The 17,795-nt window shown below is 48.6% G+C and overlaps 1 long non-coding RNA gene across 1 annotated transcript; it reads right to left on the reverse strand.

Moving 5' to 3' along the window:
- Positions 1-1,580: 1,580 nt before the first annotated feature.
- Positions 1,581-17,772, reverse strand: LOC121077912. Its single transcript, XR_005824359.1, has 5 exons — positions 17,636-17,772; positions 12,409-12,565; positions 6,063-6,262; positions 5,612-5,706; positions 1,581-1,697 (listed from the first exon to the last, which is right to left on the reverse strand). It is a non-coding gene; the product is annotated as an uncharacterized LOC121077912 (long non-coding RNA).
- Positions 17,773-17,795: the final 23 nt, after the last annotated feature.

The raw sequence follows: 17,795 nt of genomic DNA on the forward strand, positions 1-17,795 counted from the left end.
TTTCCAAGGTGTTCTGGGAGGTCTTAGCCCTTGGGGCAGCCAGCCTACCCCCTTCTCACTCAGAAAAATCTTGTGGATTTTTATTGATTAACATTCCCATTGAATAGATGTTCACCCCCCACTTGGAGGACGCATAACTCTAATGATCTTTCCAATGTGATGTCTCCGCTCTTCCACATATTCACAGCCTTAGCTCTTGGTCCTATCTGTGTTTGTTTCAGACCACCCCACCAAGTCTGGAGACAGACAAGAGGGCGCTTTCCTCCATGAGCATTGCAGAGCCAACACCCCATGAGCTCCTAAGAGACAGCGCCTCTGAAAAGTGCCTGTCAGCCACCTCCTGCCCCAGCCGGCTGCTGGGCCTGGACCAGCCCTTTTCTTCTGGCAGGTACTTCCCTTACTACAGGACAGAAGGAGAGCTCTGCATCGGCCCGGCTCTCTGTGACAGGTTTCTCACCAGGATAGAAATTTTGGAGAATGAGGAGGGAGGACAAGAGGGAGAAACCAGAATCTGGAATTTTGGTGCCAGCTGCTTGGTGTGTTGAGAACAAAGAAGCAAGTTTGTCTTTGTCAGCAAAAGGCAGAGACTGATTCAACGCGGGCATGAGTGAGAAGTTCTTGAAAACTACAACCACATGAACATCTGCACGAGTACAGAATAAAAATGCTCCTCCTTTTGAAAAAGACAGCAAGTGAGAAGCTGGGCTGTGAAATGACAGCAGAGAGCAACGGACAGGGAAATGCCTTGCTTGGGGGAATCCAGAGCAACTTGCTCTGCAAAACATGGCAGAGGAGGAGGGTGAAGATCAGAACTATGTTTTATTGTGGCCGATCCCAAAGGCTAGAGGCTCACTTGAGAACTTCTACCCTCCCAGGAGCAGGGTGGAGAGCTGGGTATGTCTCAGCCAGGCTGACCCCTCCTGGTAGCACTCCATTCCCTGTGCTGGGCACGGAGATCCCTGATCCCCCTGCAGCACCCGGCTCCTGCCGTGCTGGATGGGGTACGAATACACATTTTGTGCAACTGCACTCAAGACCAAGTGACAGAGGTGACTATGCAGATGAACAAGAGCAAATGCCTGTATTTACAAAGAGGAAAGAAAGTAAACCCACCTACAAAGATATTAAATGATTTGCAAGTGGAAAATGTCCCTTTATTTTTTACCTATACCGTCAGATTGCCCAGTATGAACTATACTTTTGCCGGGGCCAATGGTGACCTGTTCATGGGAACCCCTGACAGCTGTGAAACAAGTGAAATCACAGTGCCAGTGCAGAAGGGATGTGCAGCCATGGGAAATGGCCAATGGGAAAAAATAAGAATTATTTAAATCTAAGCTGCTTGGAGGAATTAAGCGGAGACATAATTTCCAGTAGGGATTGGGAAATACATTTCCTCTCCCCTCCACTACAATCCTCCCATTGTATTAATGGCATCTGTTAGACAACAGTCATACACAGGAGAAAAAAAGCATTTTTATTTAAAATCTTTGTCAATAAAACTTTTTGAACACATTTCCATTATGTCTGTCTTCATTTCACTTGCACAGTCTGTAATGAAAATGCTCTTGATTACTTTAATATGTGCAACCACGGGCTTCTATAAAACATCAGTTTTGACTCTGGAAGACTGGACAATGGCATCCAGGAGCAACTTGACTTTGGTGAAGCTTCACTGATTTACACCAGATGAGGATCTGTCCAGAAAAGCTCAACTTAGTCTTTTCTTCGCAATTGTGAAATGTTGCAACATACTGCCCGTACTGCCAACTGTCACCTCTTTGAGACACCACACAAGTTGATGAAACACGTCTTTTTCCTATTCCTGCTATGTGTGTAGACAGTTTCTCTTCAAAATAGACACATTTACTCCAACCATGAAATTTAGTGCATCTTTGAGTGCTTCTGTAACGATTCCATGCTTGTCGCAGTAAACTTAAATACCTCTCTTTAGAGGTCAGCAGCCTGCAGCTAAATGTACTGATGTTACCTATTTTCCCTCAGTGATCCAAGAGGTAAAACACATCTTTTTTGGCTATTTCACATCTCCATCGTTAGACCACTTTTCCCCACGGGTGCATGTGGCACTGAGACCAGAAAGGCTACAGCCTTGTAAGCCACATGACGATTTGGGTAATGATTTCTGCCCACTGCACTTGGGTGTTTTTGACAGTCAGGGAAGGGATTTTGGCTGGGTGCTGGGACCCACCAGAGGACAGGAACTTTGACCCTGGTCTTCCTGCTCTGCACCGCTCAGTATAAACCCCGAAGCACCACCGCTAGGCAGCAGCTCATATGTCCCACAGTGGACATGAGCTTGGTGCTGTTACAGGAAACCTGGGGTCAGCCAGATCAGTGACAATTCATCCCAACGTCCACACGCAGCTGCCTGGCTTGGAACTGGAATGCAAGTAGAGCAGCCAGCATGCTTTTCCCACCTGCATCCCGACCTGGTGGATACCACAACATTGTCCTGCCACTCGTCCTCTTCAGTCATCACCTTCTCACCAAATAACAAGAAGAATCAGGCTGTGGTTGAACTGAGTCAGGCTGTATGAAATAGCTTCTGGTTTTAAGCACAAAGGCGTACGTGTTGGGAATTTTGAAAGGAGGCCATACAAAATACTGTGGGATCATCTCAATTCAAGGGATTGGGTAGAGGATTGGGCAGGGAATTCTGTCTGAAAATTGGGTGTGATTTGTTATGAGAATATTAAATTTAGCCTTTCTATAAATTCAACATATTAAAATAGTTCACACTATGTAATATCAAATCCACAAATCTGTCTTACTTCCATTACATAAAAACTACTTTCTATTGGCTGTACTTGATAATTTATGGGAGCTACAAACATCTGAAATCAAGGATTTGGGAGATGAGAATATTACATGCTTTACCCTTTTGGATCAGAAAAGCCTAGTTTTAAGCAAATGCCAGCAAATATATCGTATGCTGCCATCTGGAAATTGGAGCTGAACAAACCTCATGATTTTAATATATTTTCCATCCAGCTTTGCTCTGAAGTAAAAAGGAAAGGATGGGAGGCAGCGTTGGAAGTTTCTGTGATTCTCTCTAAGGCTTACACTGCTTTATTACTTTTCCACATAGTTAACATCCTGTACACAGACAGCAAATGATTTTTCTCAAACTGCTCGGTGGATCAGATTGCTACCTTCGAGAGGACATCATGTACCTTTGCCCCAAGAGAGGTCCCAGTCAGCTGGAAATAACAAACCGTTGAGTTCAGCTGAGTGTACTGATAATGTATTTCCTTTCATCTCTCTATTTGAAAAATTCATAATTATTGCTCTAAACCCTTAGTACTTCAATATTACTGGTCTTCTGGAGTCTGGAAAAACAATCCACAATTACTTTGATGCATGCTGTGTAGTCTTCATTGATCCCATTTAAGCTTTTAATCTCATGAATTCACAAAGTTAATTCATAAAACAAACCAAACAAACCACAGCAAAATATGCCCTTTAATAACAAAAGTGGTGATGACCATAACTGTCTTTGGGGATTTGCTCTAACGCAGGTTCTTCTTTCTCAATAGCTGATGTTAGATTTCATTTGGAAAGGGGGAAAAAGGACATAGTCACAATGTTTGTTAATCTGCATACCCCTAGGGAAAAGTCTACTTCAAAGTCAGTATAATGGTTCACATAGACATTGCAGGGTGTGGAATTTGTCTCTGAAATCAGCAAAAAGGGAGTTTTTCTTTTAGAGCACTTCAGGCCTTAGATCTTGACACAGTGTCTTAAAATCGATAAGAAAACTCCTTCAGCCTTAGCTACATTGGTCTTGGGCCCCCAATTCCCCCATCTAGTGCAAAGCGACAGCCTGAAATGTTCACTTCTATGACTTGAACCCCAGCAGATGCTGTTTTAGGGAGAAAATTAGCTCACCAACATTTAACTGTATCAGTGGTGCATCCTGCCCCAAGGACTGCAATTAGCTAAGCTCTCTTTCCTTTCCAAAACCCTGATTACGTCGAGGTACATGACTTAATAACTTCACTTTGAACTCCGTTAGAAATGAAGCTTTTGGCAAGTAGCACTTATCAGAGAGAAGCAGAACCCAGCATTAAACAAAGAAGCTTAAACAGGTCCCCTCCCAGCAAAGTGATAGAGGGAGTGGAAGTGATTCATTAACATGAAACAAGTTGGCTCCCATTCAGAATGGCATTTACCGTGAGTGATGAGAGGATACCTTGAAGTGGTAAAGGAATATATACCTCCCGTACAGACAGCAGCACACGAACGTCGCTGGCAAGCCCGCCAGCTGGGGGAACAACATGGCTGAGACAGGCTGATCCTGTCCTTCTTTGTTTTGCCATTGCAATTTAGGAACCACATTGAACATTATAAACTATGTTTTGCTGAACAGGAATAAGTTGAATGTAGTGCCCAAGGGCTGTGCTGAGGGCTAATAATCCCCAGGAATAAACAGACATATGGATGGATGGGGAAGGAAGAGATGCAAGCTCCAGCGATGTGAATGGGAGCTGGTGCCTCAGGAGAGGAAGCAGCTGTGCTCCCAGTCACACCTGGCCCCTGAAACAGATTTGGTTAGTCTGTCCTGACATACAAGTATATATCTATATGTGTCTCGATAGACAGATACCCATCTATCTGGGTAGATTTTATCTCTCTTAATTTTCACCAGAATGAACGTGTGAGGAATCCAAGCGTGGTTTCTGCCCAGAGCAACTGTTCCCTAAAAAATGAAGAGAAAAGCTGTGCTGGGATGAAGGTGCAGGCTGTTTCTGCCTGTAATCATTTCCTGGATAATGATACAGGTGGGAACAGATGAGGAGAGAACAAATAAGCCCCCTGACCTACGCAATCCCCCATAAATCTACCTGTCCCTACCCCAGTGCTACCAGTTCTCATTAACTCCCGCCAGACTCCCAGGCTGCTCAGGGCACTTTCGCCTTTCCCAGGAATGAGAGCTGATGAGGTTTGCAGGCGTGGATAAGGCAGCAATGAGAGCACCTGATACAAGTTATGCAGTCTTTATTTTGGCTTCTGCAGCAGCCATTAGAGTCTCACAAGTGGAAAAAAAAGCACGAGCTATGTATTTTAGTTAACGGTGTTTTATCAAGGGCGGTGTCCTTGGGCTAGTTTCTGCTACTGGTGGATTTCAGCGGGGACGTGTATTTCCCAGGACAGTCTTACGACAGGATCACCTGATCTGTGGGGCTCCTCCAAGCTAATATTTGAAACATAGCCTTGTTGAGAGGTGCAGGGAATGTCTGTGTTTCTAGTGCTGCATTTCTGGGCATGTACACCCAGCATATGGCATTCCTGTACTATTGCATGGAGCACAGCAGCCTGCATGGTGGTTGCCTGTAGTCCGGGGGAAAACTGTGGCACCTTCTCATGTTATTAACTTAGAAAAAAAGAATGCAAAGTCTGGGGTTGGTGTGAAATTGCTTCTGTTGCAATTGGACCAAGAAGCAAGCACGTTCCTTGCTGGGTAATACTAAGAAGTAAAGCCAAATGCAAGCAGTTAAAATGGAAACTCTTGCTGGAACAAGGTTTGAAGGCATCTGGCAGTATGTGCAGGACAAAGGGAGTGTGGCAGAGAGTGAGGAGTTCAGCTCACCTGGCTGTGAAAATAGACACCAAAATGGCTGGGAGGCAAGGATCAGTGTGAAGGCTGCAGTTTCCTCTCTTTCCCACTCTGAAGCTCTGCAATGGCTGAGACATCAAAAACAAAACAAAACAAAATGAAAACAAAACAACAACAACAACAACAAATAAAGCCAGCACAATATAAACCTGAACAATAGGGCTCTGACAGCTGCAAAGTGTTTGAACAACATGTCAGATGGAAAAGTTTATGAAATCTCCTGTATCCCACCGGAGCATGTGAGCTGCAGCTCTTCCTGGTTTCTCTGACCATATTTTCCCCATAGCTGCAATACTGTCAGCATATGGGCTGCGTGTGGATCCCAAGGAGAGCGGAAATCAACCGGAGGAATCGACCTGGCAATGCAAAGAATGAGGATGCTATGCTGTCTGCTTACACCAGAGGCTGTGCTCCACGTCCTCACCTGTCCCACTGCATCCTCCTGGGGACTCCACACACGGCCACAGACCTTTGGGTTTGCTCCCGAAGTCCTCCCCATTGAGCAGCAGTGTGTTTGTCTCTTCCTTTGAAGACCTCACTTTCTTATGGCATCCTCACAAATGTGTGTGCGAGGTCAAGGTGACAGCGCCTCCCTCCAAGCAGCTGCCCTGTTAGCACCTGATGCTGGATAATAATAATGATTAATGAATCTTAATCTTTCTGTCACAATTCCCTTTCATTAATATTTATATCTGGCAGATGTACCCCCAGGGGGGAGCTTGAATTGCTAAGTATTATACTGCTATGTACAGCTGGTATTTTATGCAGCAACTTCGAGGACATTCTTCTAAACAACTTATTATGTGCAATTTTATTTTCAACTCGTTGTTAATGCTGCCACGTGTCAGACTAGAGAAGAATGTTTATTTTAGTCCCACTTATCTGATGAAGTTAAAAAAACAACAACACTGAATACCAACATTTTCATGGAAAAGGATCTGATGTAAAAGAATGAATGCATGCTTAAACAACTAGCATTATTACAGAGGTCAAGCTCAGCTACAGATACACCACTGAGCCTCCTAATTACAACAGGGTGTAATTTAAGGCATCTTTAGCAGCCGGTGATTTTAAACGTGTGCCTTTTTCCGGTTAGATGTGTGTGTTCAGCTGCTAAAAAAGACTTGTGAAGCACTTTTGGAAGAATAAACGTTCAATTAAATGATCTAGTTGAGTCCTTATAATTGGGATGAAGTCTGTTTATAACTAATTCATAATACAACATCATTAGCCAAATGATTAATTGGTAATTACTCTATGAAAACAAATTAATCACCATGCTTCCCAAGCCATGATCCTCTGTCTACACTGTAGCAGGCCATTTGGCTCCGGTCTATGATTGTCTTAATTTATTTCTAGTTATCCATCTAAGTCTTGGCTATTAAATTTGGAGGAATCTCCTCCCGGCTCTCAGCAATGCTCTCTCAGCTGCAGCAATAGACAGCATGAAAACCATTTTCCATTTTTTTAATATTTTATTACCTTCCCCAGGCATGTCTGAACCCTGACTAGGTGGATATTATTTCTTTGATTGTGCTCTCACTTGAAAGTAGGAACATGAATCTTGTGATTACATCCACATGAAGACTAAGAAAATCAGCAGATGAGGATACGAAATACAGTCAGCCTTTGTGCCTGAAACAGTCCTAAGCCTGCAAAGACTTCAGCTTGGGAGTCAGACTGTGTAAAATAGCTTTTAGATCATGTGGGCGCAGAGAAAACACGAACAGGTTGTATGTAAAAATAAAATAAAATAAAAGCCAGGTGAATGTTTCTGAGTTGTCTTCAGGGACTGACAGAAACGTCCTCGCAGCTGTGAAAGTGTGGTAACGGTGTCCAGCCGTGTGCTGGCCGCCAAAAGGAGCAGGCCCGGGGCCTGAGGCCCGCTGAGGCAGGCCGAGCCCCGCAGGGCCCAGCAGCACCAGGAGCTCATTTCAGGGCTGTACTTGGTCTTCTTGGTGGCACTAATGGCTGTGCCTTAAGTCAAGTGGCCTGGGCATTCCGGCTGGCCTGCTCGGCCTCCGAATTTCACAAAGAAAGGTCGCAGAGGGTGTGTCTGTGCGACCAGGCAGGCATTTGGGGTGTACAGCCAGCCCATGGGAGTGGTTGGCTCAGGACCCGAGTCCAGCAGGGACATATCCCACAGAGGTGTCCAGATTAACCACACATCACTGCTGTCTGATAGGAGGTTAGCCAAACAGCCCCCAGTTTACCAAAATCAGACCTACCTGAAGCTTCTTGATGGGTCGGGTTTCTAGCACTGAGTGCCACCTTCTGAGAAAACAATATGTGAAGGCAATTTCTGTAGCAGCCAGAAAGTGGGTAAAAGCCCCTCTCTCTGGGTGGTAACACGGTGACAGCACTTCCCTGGATAGTTTGTACCAAAAAGGAGGACTACACTGTTAAGTGACACAGAAGACATCAGCTTCCTCATGCTCTAGGTATGATTCATAGCAGATTTAGTGTTTTAACAGAATAAGTAGCTTCACTGATGTGCTAGAAATGAGGGTCGAGCCTGTTTTTCAGCTTGGATACTCCAGGGACCCTGTGCTGATTGCCAGATTGCTTCCTGGATGAGAGCGTGACTCGGCCATCAAACATTTTTTTACCCTTTGTATTCAGTTTTATGTACCCAAAGCTGCTCCTAATGGGGTGCAGATGTTTCTCATACTCAGTTATCACGGAAAATGGACAGGAGAAGGAACTACTGAAAACTCTGGAGGAGCTGAAGGGAAACCACGGCACTCTTGAATCACTAGCAAGGAAATAGCTAATGAGTTTTTTTTTTCTTTTTTCTTTTTTTCTTCTCCCCCTCAAAAATCAGTACTGCTGTCTCATGGGGAAAAAAAAAGGCCAGAAAATAGGATGATACTGCTCACGGATAATCAAGGAACTCTAAGGTTTAATAAAACATGAAAACTCCTACAACAAAGAGGAGAGAAGGCAGCGGGGAGCCTGGCAGCAGGTCCGTGCAGGAGAGGCACTGCCAGGGGTGATAACGGCACCACTGGTGCTGCTGGCACTAATTGCAGCTCATTCCTTTCAGATTCCCCAGTGCCCACACAGCCAGGGCAGCTCTGCAGACAGAGCCGGGGTGCTGAGTGATGGGAATGAACAAAGCACGTCCAGCCAAAGCACCTCCATGTGCAGCTTTGAGGTTTGGGTTGCACAGGCTGGAGGAAGCGCTGTGCAGTAGCAAGCAGCTAGTGGGTGATAAAACAAGCTGAGTGTTTCTGTTTGCCTTCATGCACAGCAGTTCCGTACATCTAGTTTTTGGTATGATTTGCATGATTTTCATCCTTTTTCCACTGAGCAGCAACAGCAGATGGAGTGGGAAGATTCTGGGGTAGTTCAGCAAATGGTCATCTGGTGCTTCCTTCAAGTCTCTCACCAGGAGCATTTTTCTCACTCTTGTCTTTCGTCTCAGCCTTTTTGCAATCACATTGCCCTTGCCATTGGAACACAGGGTACCTCATGCCCCGTCCAAGCAGTGCTGAAATAGGAGCTTCCCCTCCTTCCCACCCCACCTCCCCGCGCAGCCCCAGCCTGCTTTTGGGAGGGTCCTCACTCACCCATGTCTGCCCCAATCCTCATGTAGCAGCAGCGACAAAAATTGAATCAGCTTTGGATTTATTCCTCTGGCATTACTCTTTTTGACAGGGATAGGCAGAAAGCCAGAGAAAAGATGCTGAAACTAATATCAAGCAAATAAACCAAACCAAACCAACCAACCAACCAAACCAAACAGACAAACAACAAAAAAAAAAAACAAAAAACAACCTGGGAAGATAACTGTATTCCATATATATAAATGTCACAGTCCAGACCGGAAAGGGCATTCGCCACCCTTGGCCCTTTCAAACCAGTCTGTTGGCTGCATCTGCTAGTTGGCACCTGCATATACTCACTGAACGGAAAATAATTGCTTGTGTGACAAACCAAATGCTGCAAATCATGCTCCTAGAGGTGGTCTGCATCAGAGCAGAGGCATGGAAGAACTGCTGCAGCCTCTGCTGGACAGCAGGATTAGAGGGAACCCGAGAGCAATCAGGAGTAAAACCGTGGCAGGATTTTTAAGGGGAGAAAACAGCTTTTTAAACCATCGCATAGCTGTCGATGAGCATGGCATATGCATTTAATGTTGAAATGAAACGGATTTAAAAGCCATTGTAAAAAAAAAAAAAAAACGATCTCAGTGGCTGAGTCCTGTGAAAGCACCTCCAGGATGTCATCGGTCGGAGAAGTCTCACTGCCCCGGCCACTGCCTGCCACTCGTGTCCCTGTCCCCGTCCCTGTATGCTCCCTGCAAGCCTCATAGTGGCACCTTCAGCCTTGTGGCAATTTTTCCTGAATTGTGGAAAATCAAAGGAAAGCACAGCCTGGTTTTATCATTAGTTAGGGCAAGAAGGTGCCTTCGGAAACAGAAAATGAAGGTTTGAATTACACGGAAGGAGGGAAACACTTGTTAGTGCCTCCTGAAAGGTGATGCTGGATCCCCGACGGGTGAAACCCCGGAGCCCAGGCACCACCTGGGACCACCCTGGTGCGCAGCTGAGGAGCTCCCCCTGCAGTCACCGAGCAGCCCAGACAAACCCACAGAATCACTGTAACCATCTTCCCGTATAAATGAGAATATTCTCGTATAACGGGAGAAACGTGCCGTTGTGCTCTCGGCTTGTTGCACGGCCCCTCTGGCACTCAATGCATCATCTGCACCGCCTGGGGAAGGGCCGGCACCGATGCTCCGGGGGTCCCGTGGGACGGAGCCGTGCTCAGCCCCTCAGCTGCATCCACGAGCCACGTCACCTACACCAGCGGGTGCTTTAGGGTTCCAGGCAAACTCCCGTATTTCTAATTTCCCCCTGCAATGCCTGCTTTGAAGAAAAATGGGGAAGCATGCCAGTTAATCAGAAGCACGAGTAAAGTGTTGCCTTGCAGGAGATGGGGGGATAGGTTATTTAAAAACCCTCAAGGAATAAAGTTTCTCCACGTGTTGCGATTTAGTATCCAAGCAATTTTAAGAGACTGTTGCATAGGGCTGAAAAATCTGTAGCCGCTAGGCTAAGAAGGAAGTTTTTAGCTGAATGACCAAACCCATTAACTTTTCATCCCTGGTACTTCGGGCCCGCATATCTGCTAGAGACGGATGCACCAAAGCTGGTCTGAGGAGCTGATGGGGGAACAAAGCAAAGGCCTGTGGAGGGACAGTTGTCACGGCAACTGCTCGGAAAGCACTGAAAAAAGGCTTTTTTTGGCTGGATAGTTTATTACGTTTCCTTTTGGTGGCACTGTCTGCCCAAATATTATCAAATCACCAGCTGCTGGAGCAGGTGGAAATCCCTCCTGTGGGTTTGGCTTCTGCCGGGTACCAAAATGGGGCCCTCGTGGCTTGTAGAAACGTATCGCAGCAATTTTTTCCATTTGTTTCCCCAGGTTTTGGAGGAAAGGTGTCGATCAGGTACAAATTACAATCAGGCAATTAGCTATCACCGCAGCAGCAATAAATATCCACCGGGAAAATCAGAGAGCCACTCCTGTCGCTGCTCCAGGCTCGACCCGAAGTTTTTGTGCGTACCTTCCGTTTGGTAGCGGTCACACCGAGGGGCACTCTGAAATAAGGACTCAGAGTAATGAGCCTTTTGCAAAAATAACACATTCTGAAGAATCAGAATTTCCATGAACTTTGGATAAATGTCCCAAAGGCATGGTTCTGATCACATATCCGACAAAGTATCCGACAAAGGCAAGTCGGATACTTGCCATAAAGAAGTTGAAGGGTGAATTCCTGCCTTAGGCATAACCAGGATGTCATCAGCAGAGACAAGGCTCCACTTCTAATTTTCCAATTTTCTCTTTCTCTTTTATTTTTATTTTTATTTTTTAGTTTGAGCCCTTCGCTGCTGCTATCTTCAGGTTTTTTTCTTTCACTAGTGGTGAACTTGTGAGTCCTCCCAACAAGGATGAACACGAATTCTCCCTACAGTCTCTGCAGTGAATTAATGGAGCTTAAATAGGACATTGTGTGCAGGGAATCAGTGGGACTGAACACGAACAAAAGACGCTTCTCCATTAACATAAATGAGAAACTGTCTCACTGTGCTTGTTTAGTCAAATTGTTGCCCGCAAAGAAGTGGTGTTTGCATCTCTCGAGTAAATTTTCCTGCAGATTTCAAGTGTTCTGATTAGGATTTGCAACTTCAAAGATCTCGGTTTAACTCTGTTTGCCGTTCTTCCTCCTGGTGTTATTGATTGCAGAGATGTTTCCGTGCAAATAGCAGTGTTCACCTTTTAAAATTAGCCTGCTCCTTGTTCCCTGATGATGAGCTGCTACCCCAGCCCAGCTGGGCTTGGCAGCGTAACAAAATCCCTTTCCTCCAAGAGAATAATAGAAGCAGAAGGGTGGAAGGATGCTCGGAGGGGTAAACATGGAGGAAACTATATTTAGCTGAAGACAATCATACTTGCGCACACACACGCACAAAAACCCACAACACTAAATTTGAGGACTAAATAATTGCTCGCAATTAGTGAGAATTTCAGGGCAATTTACAAAAGCCAAGCTCCAAATTGCCATTAGTTTTTCCAAAGAGTTAGATATCCAGCTCCCATAAGCAGAAAAGAGTGTTTTCTTCGCATTTCCATTTGCCAACGGGGTCTGCGTGAGGAGCTGTGCACTCACGTGCTGTTAGTGCATATGCCAAACACCGCATCTGTGTAAGCAGGAGGGGAGTGATCTCATGAAGCTGGAGCTCAAAGGGAGCTCCTCTCACCTGCTGAGTGCTTGGCTCTTGTCTGGCATGACACGAGACCTGAAAGCCAGGAGTGGGGATTATTTTACCTAAACGTGGATCTCTGGGGTGCAGATGTGTACAGCTGGGCTTAGGTTCCCATCGGGTCACGAGTCACAGCTCATCCTCGGGCAGGTACCTGAAACAGGGCAGACAAAATGCACCGTAGTGCGTCCCGCTTTGTCTGCAAACGGTCCCACTTTGACGGCTATGGGAGGGAAATGTAAAGTTTGTAGGGACAAAACCCGTCCACAGAAGACACCTCCTCCCCCTCCCCCTCGGCTCCTGTCCTCTCCGTTTCCCTCCAGCACCAGAGAGGGCAGGACAGCCATCACAGCCGACAAACCCCTCTTAGGGCTCCACGCTTCTTTCAAAGCTTTTTTCCATGTTTTCACTGTTGTTTTCCAATAGAAACTGGCTGAGGCTCAGCTTTTCTCATTCAGCTCTTTGAACAAAATGACTTGGTTTTCTGCTGAAAGCACCAACCACCGTCCACGGAATGAAAACCCCAGAGGACCTGGTTAACTGCCAGGGGCGCTTTCAAGGACGTTTGTCCTTCGGGAGGTCACTGCCGGGGGGGGTAACACCTGATGGTCGCGTTTAACATCGTTGGGGTTTAGGAGGAGGGCTGGGAGAGCTTGGGCAAGGCTTTGTCCCCCAGCCCCGGGCAGTCAGAGGGTGGCAAATGCACAATCCTTCCTGCAGCTATTTTTAGGACTTCAGGGTGGCTGTTGCAGGTGCTTGGCTGATGGAGCACGAAGCTCCCCAGGCTTGCAGCTTGCTTGTAGCTTCCAGAGACACTCCTGCCTCCGACCTCAGAGTAAACCTCCTCCCTGCTCCACCGCTCTTTCTACATGCCCCAATTCTCTCTGTGTGAGCGTGGAGGGTCTAACACAGAGGAGAGCAGGTCACGGGAGCCCCCATTTCCTTGAGAGAGCTGGGGAAGTGTTATCCCCGCGACTGTCACCTTGCTATTGCACGCTGCACGGCCCGCGTCGCTAAATGTGCACCGGTCGAACACCAAGCCGTCCCTCGATCTTCTCGTTGGCGGCTCCCTGTCTTCTCTGCCTTAATAAAGCTGGCACGGTGGTGGTGCTGGTGGCAGTGTCCCTTTGCATACGGAGCATGGTAGCGGCCAAGCAGGCGGCTGTTGGCGTTACAGTCAAAGCTTGGAAACTCGTTAATGCTTTGGGCAAAGTGCTCCACTTAGGCTCATCAGCAGTACAACCGCACGATGCCCGCCCAGGCGCCTCTGCCACGGAAACTTCCTGCTCTTTCAAGGTCTTATCAATAGCTGCAGTGTGGCAGACGGACCTGGGGGATGGGAGCAGGGAGCGTGAGTCACAGCTGGCTGTCTCGTCCCTGCACGGCAGGGAAAAGCGCCTCTCCATCCGTGCTGCGGCCGCCTGTTGCAATATTGCTCTGCTCCCTGCTTCGAGCATGTCTGCACCGAGCCGGCTCATCCCAGCCAAAACCCCTCTGGCTCGTGGGGATGGTTCCTGTGCAGGAGCACGGCTGCAGCTCCAGACTCCGGATGTGGCCGCGTCTCCTGCTCGCCGGGAGCTGTGGCAGAGGAAGACATCGGGACGTGGCAGAGGGCTCTTCGTGGCCCTCCTGCTGGCAGGAGCCTGGGGACGGCTGATGGACACTGCCCTGAGAGCTGGCTGGTGCTCGAGGGTCTGGGGGACGAGTTGGATGTACCCCTGAGATCTCCCCATCCCCAGCACCTCCTCTCAGGTCTGCTTCAGCATTTGCACTGACAATTTGGGGTGAGGAGAGGTGAGAATGTTTCTGGAAGACTTCATCCCTATGTGCTGTCTATTTTAATAATTAACATCACTTTTACAACAGCAAAGTGTCCATCCAACCGTGGGATTAGGTAGATTCTTGTGTTGCTCAAAACCTTTGGGAAGCTCGGTTGAACTTGCCCAGCTCTGGGCACTACGTGGTGGTCACACAGGCAAACGGGGCTTTGGGATGCTTGACAAAAAGGGCTGCTGAGTAATGAGGGAGATGGCAAAGAGGTATTTTGTGAATCTGCAGTCCCAGCTGAGTCTTGCCTGTGGATCTAAAGACATATCTTGTCCTCATGGGACACCAGCTGCTCCAGAGATCTTGCAGAGATGTTCCCTATAGAGTAGAATAAGCAAAAGGGGGATGAAAAGAACAGGGGATTCCCCTCACTGCCTAATTCTTCCTGGGAAAGGATTTCTCCAGCAAGATGTAACCAGGCTGAGGGCAGGGAAGGGCACAGAAGAGCTTTGCAGCCATTGATAGTGGGGACTCTGTGCGTGCTCCCGGTCTTCGTAGTCCCTAATCCATCTTCTACACATTCCTGCAGAAAGCACTTATGTCTCCCTGCCCACAAAAATGAGCTTGGTGGGTAGCTCCTGGAGGGGACAGCTATTTCTGCTATGTGGCCCCTGACTTCCCGCTGCCTGGATTTGCCTGGCAGATGCAGCCCGTGGAGCTGCCCCCTTATCACAGCTTGCACATTGCTCGGGGGGGGCTGTGCACATTGCTCTGTAATCTGCTGGCCTCTGCCCATGGGACGCAGCCCCTCAAAGAGACCCCGGGCATTAGACCCCAGTGCCCTGTGACTCTGGCCACAGCAGCAAGGTTTAATGTTGTTTTGCTTGTATCGTGCCCAGCAGTTGAAGCCACAATATGTTATTAAAAAGTTAATATTTAAAGGCAATTTATCCCTGGATCAGCGGGATTTGCAGTAAAACGCATCACAGTCCACAGATCCTTTGCGGTTGGATGAGAAATGTGTAATCCCTTTTCACCTCTCACATACCCTCTCTGCTGAGCTGTTCTTTTATTTCCCAGCGTGGTCACGTGTGAATCGGCCACGAGTTACCAAGTCCCTCGCCCGCAGGAACCGCAGGGCTCTCGGGAAGGTGTGGGAAGCTCCTTGCCTTGCACCTCTAGCACTGGCACCTGCTGGACAGAGGAGTGCCGTGCCGTGCAAAGCAACGGCTTTGTGCTGAGGAGGAAGAAGAAACAGCAACGTTCAGGAGGACACAACCTCCCCGTTCCCTCTCTTGGCAGGAGGCAGCAGATTCCTCGTCCCTAATCAAAACCACGCTCGTCTCCCCCCAGCCAGTGCTTCCTGTGAGCGGCTGCAGACCCAGGCTGGGACTGAGAGCAGCAGCAGGTTTGGATCCCTTTCCAGCCCTCCACAGGACGCTGCCGCTGCTGTCAGTAAGAGCAGACCTGGGAGCTGGAGCTGTACAGGTCTGAGCACGCAGAAGCACACCTGATGCTGTCTGGCTGGAGACAGGAGGTGCTCAGCCCGCTGGCAGGACTTAGCAGCAGGCTGGCAAGGATTTTTCAGTGCAAAAATGCTCCTGCTAGTGCCCCTGCCCAAAGCGGGGGGCTGTCCTCCTGACGCAGGAGCACCACCAAGAGCAGCTCAGCTCCTTTCTGCATCCACCCTGGCTCCTCTACCCCGCTCTTCCAGGCTGGGAGCGCTTACCGACAAGTCTCCACAACACTTGCTTCCAGCCCTCCGTCCAGCATTGCACAGAGACCGTTTCCCTGAGCGAGCAGATGTTCTGAATTTGGCATGGAAATGTGTTGCTTGGAGTTAGAGAGAATTCCTGTGATTAATGCTTAATGCTGCTATCTGAATAATTACCTCAGTCAGCCAGCTTTCCTTCTGGCTTTGCGAGAAAATATGCATGGAAAATGAGGAGAATATCCTCTTTCTGTACTACGGCGTATACGGAATTTTTCTAAAAGGAGGGATACAAATATATTTGGGAAGACAAACAACCGATAAGCTTACAAGGTGCCTGTGCACGCGTCCTGTCTCCAGCACTGACGCAGGAGCACAGCCCCCCCAGCCCACTGTTAGAGACCTGGTGGCTGGGGAGCAGCCTCCGCACGGGGAAGGTGCTCGGTTATATACACTGAAAAATCTCGGGTTTCAGCTGTAGATGATCTGAGCTGATAACCGCACACCTAATATCAAATTTCCAGAAGCGGATAAAAGCTCCCTTCAGTCAACTTAGCGATCACGTTTCTTGTGTATATGTGCACGCACATAAGGAGACATTGTTTTAAGGTCAGTTTGAAAAATCATGTCTCTTTTTGTGGAAAATGTCGATTTTTTTCCAACGGAAATTCAAATACCAATCGTTTAAGCCAAAATTTTAAACATTTATATTTTAATCTAGTGTTTTGGTGTTCAGGAGTTCTTGTTTACGAGCTACCAACATGTTCTGCACTTGCCAGAATACGCAGACAAAATAGGTTTCAACAAAACCAACGTGGTATTCCGGGAAGGCGATGCACCAAGCCCGATGCCAACCCTTTCAGAAGGCGTCCCAAACTGATCCGAGGAGCTGCTGCCTGCAGCAATCTGACCTCTGCAGCACGGGGCTCGCTTCGGGCTGCAGGAAACCAATGCAGACGGGCAGATGTATGGTGTGGAAGGGCCAACACGCCTTGCGCAGAGCAAAGTCGTGCCCCTGAAGTCAGAGCAAGGGAGAGAGCTTGAAGTGATCCGGTTAAGGAGCAAAAGGACGTGCTACATAGCCGGATGCAGGCATAATTCAGACATATTTCCATTCAATTCAGACATAAGACATCAGATTTTGCTGACGCAGGGGGCAAAAGAGCCAGGCAGGGCTTAAAGTCGGGTATTACCCACACAGGGAAGTGAGTCCAGCCTGCAGCGTGGATCACACAGGTATGTGAGGAATTACCAGAGAAGGGTTGGAGAGCAACGCGCTGGGCACCTGGCGCGTCCCTCCTGCGGTTCTGTCGCACCGCCCGGCGAGCGGGCTGCGGGCGAGCATCTGGCACCAGAGCGAAACCAACCAGGGCTGGGCTCCTGAGCCAGGGAACGGCAGGGCTGGGGGACAAGCAGGCAACGGGGGTGTAAGCGGGCTGTGGGTGCTCTGGAGAAGGAAGGGGACAGGGAGCGATCCTTCGCTGCTGGCACCTCCTGCAGAGCGGGGCCGTGGGATTTCAGCGGCGATGTTTGCCGCTTGTGCAAAGCAGCGTGAGGCGCTTTATCTCCGGACTCCTCCACTTTGAGAATTTATAAACAACTCCTAGCAATCCCTGGCTTCTCCCTCCAGTAAATAAATCCTTTTCCCAACCGCCCGAGCAGAGACGGAGCAGTTCTGCTTTCCGCCCCCCCCCCCCCCCCCCCCCCCCCCACCTCTACCAGCCCCGGCGTGCGCAGGAGCCTTACCTGGCCGCGGCAGCCGCCCCCCCGGGATGGATGCTCCGGGTGCCCGGGGACCCCTCCAACCCGGGGGCCACCGGTCCCGGCCCCGGCCCCGGCCCCGGCCCCGGCCCCAGCCCCGGCCCCCCCCGGCCCCTGCGCGGCCGCTCCCCGCCGGGCCGGGCTC

This window comes from Cygnus olor, chromosome 14 (genome assembly GCF_009769625.2).
Source record: "Cygnus olor isolate bCygOlo1 chromosome 14, bCygOlo1.pri.v2, whole genome shotgun sequence".
NCBI lineage: Eukaryota > Metazoa > Chordata > Aves > Anseriformes > Anatidae > Cygnus > Cygnus olor.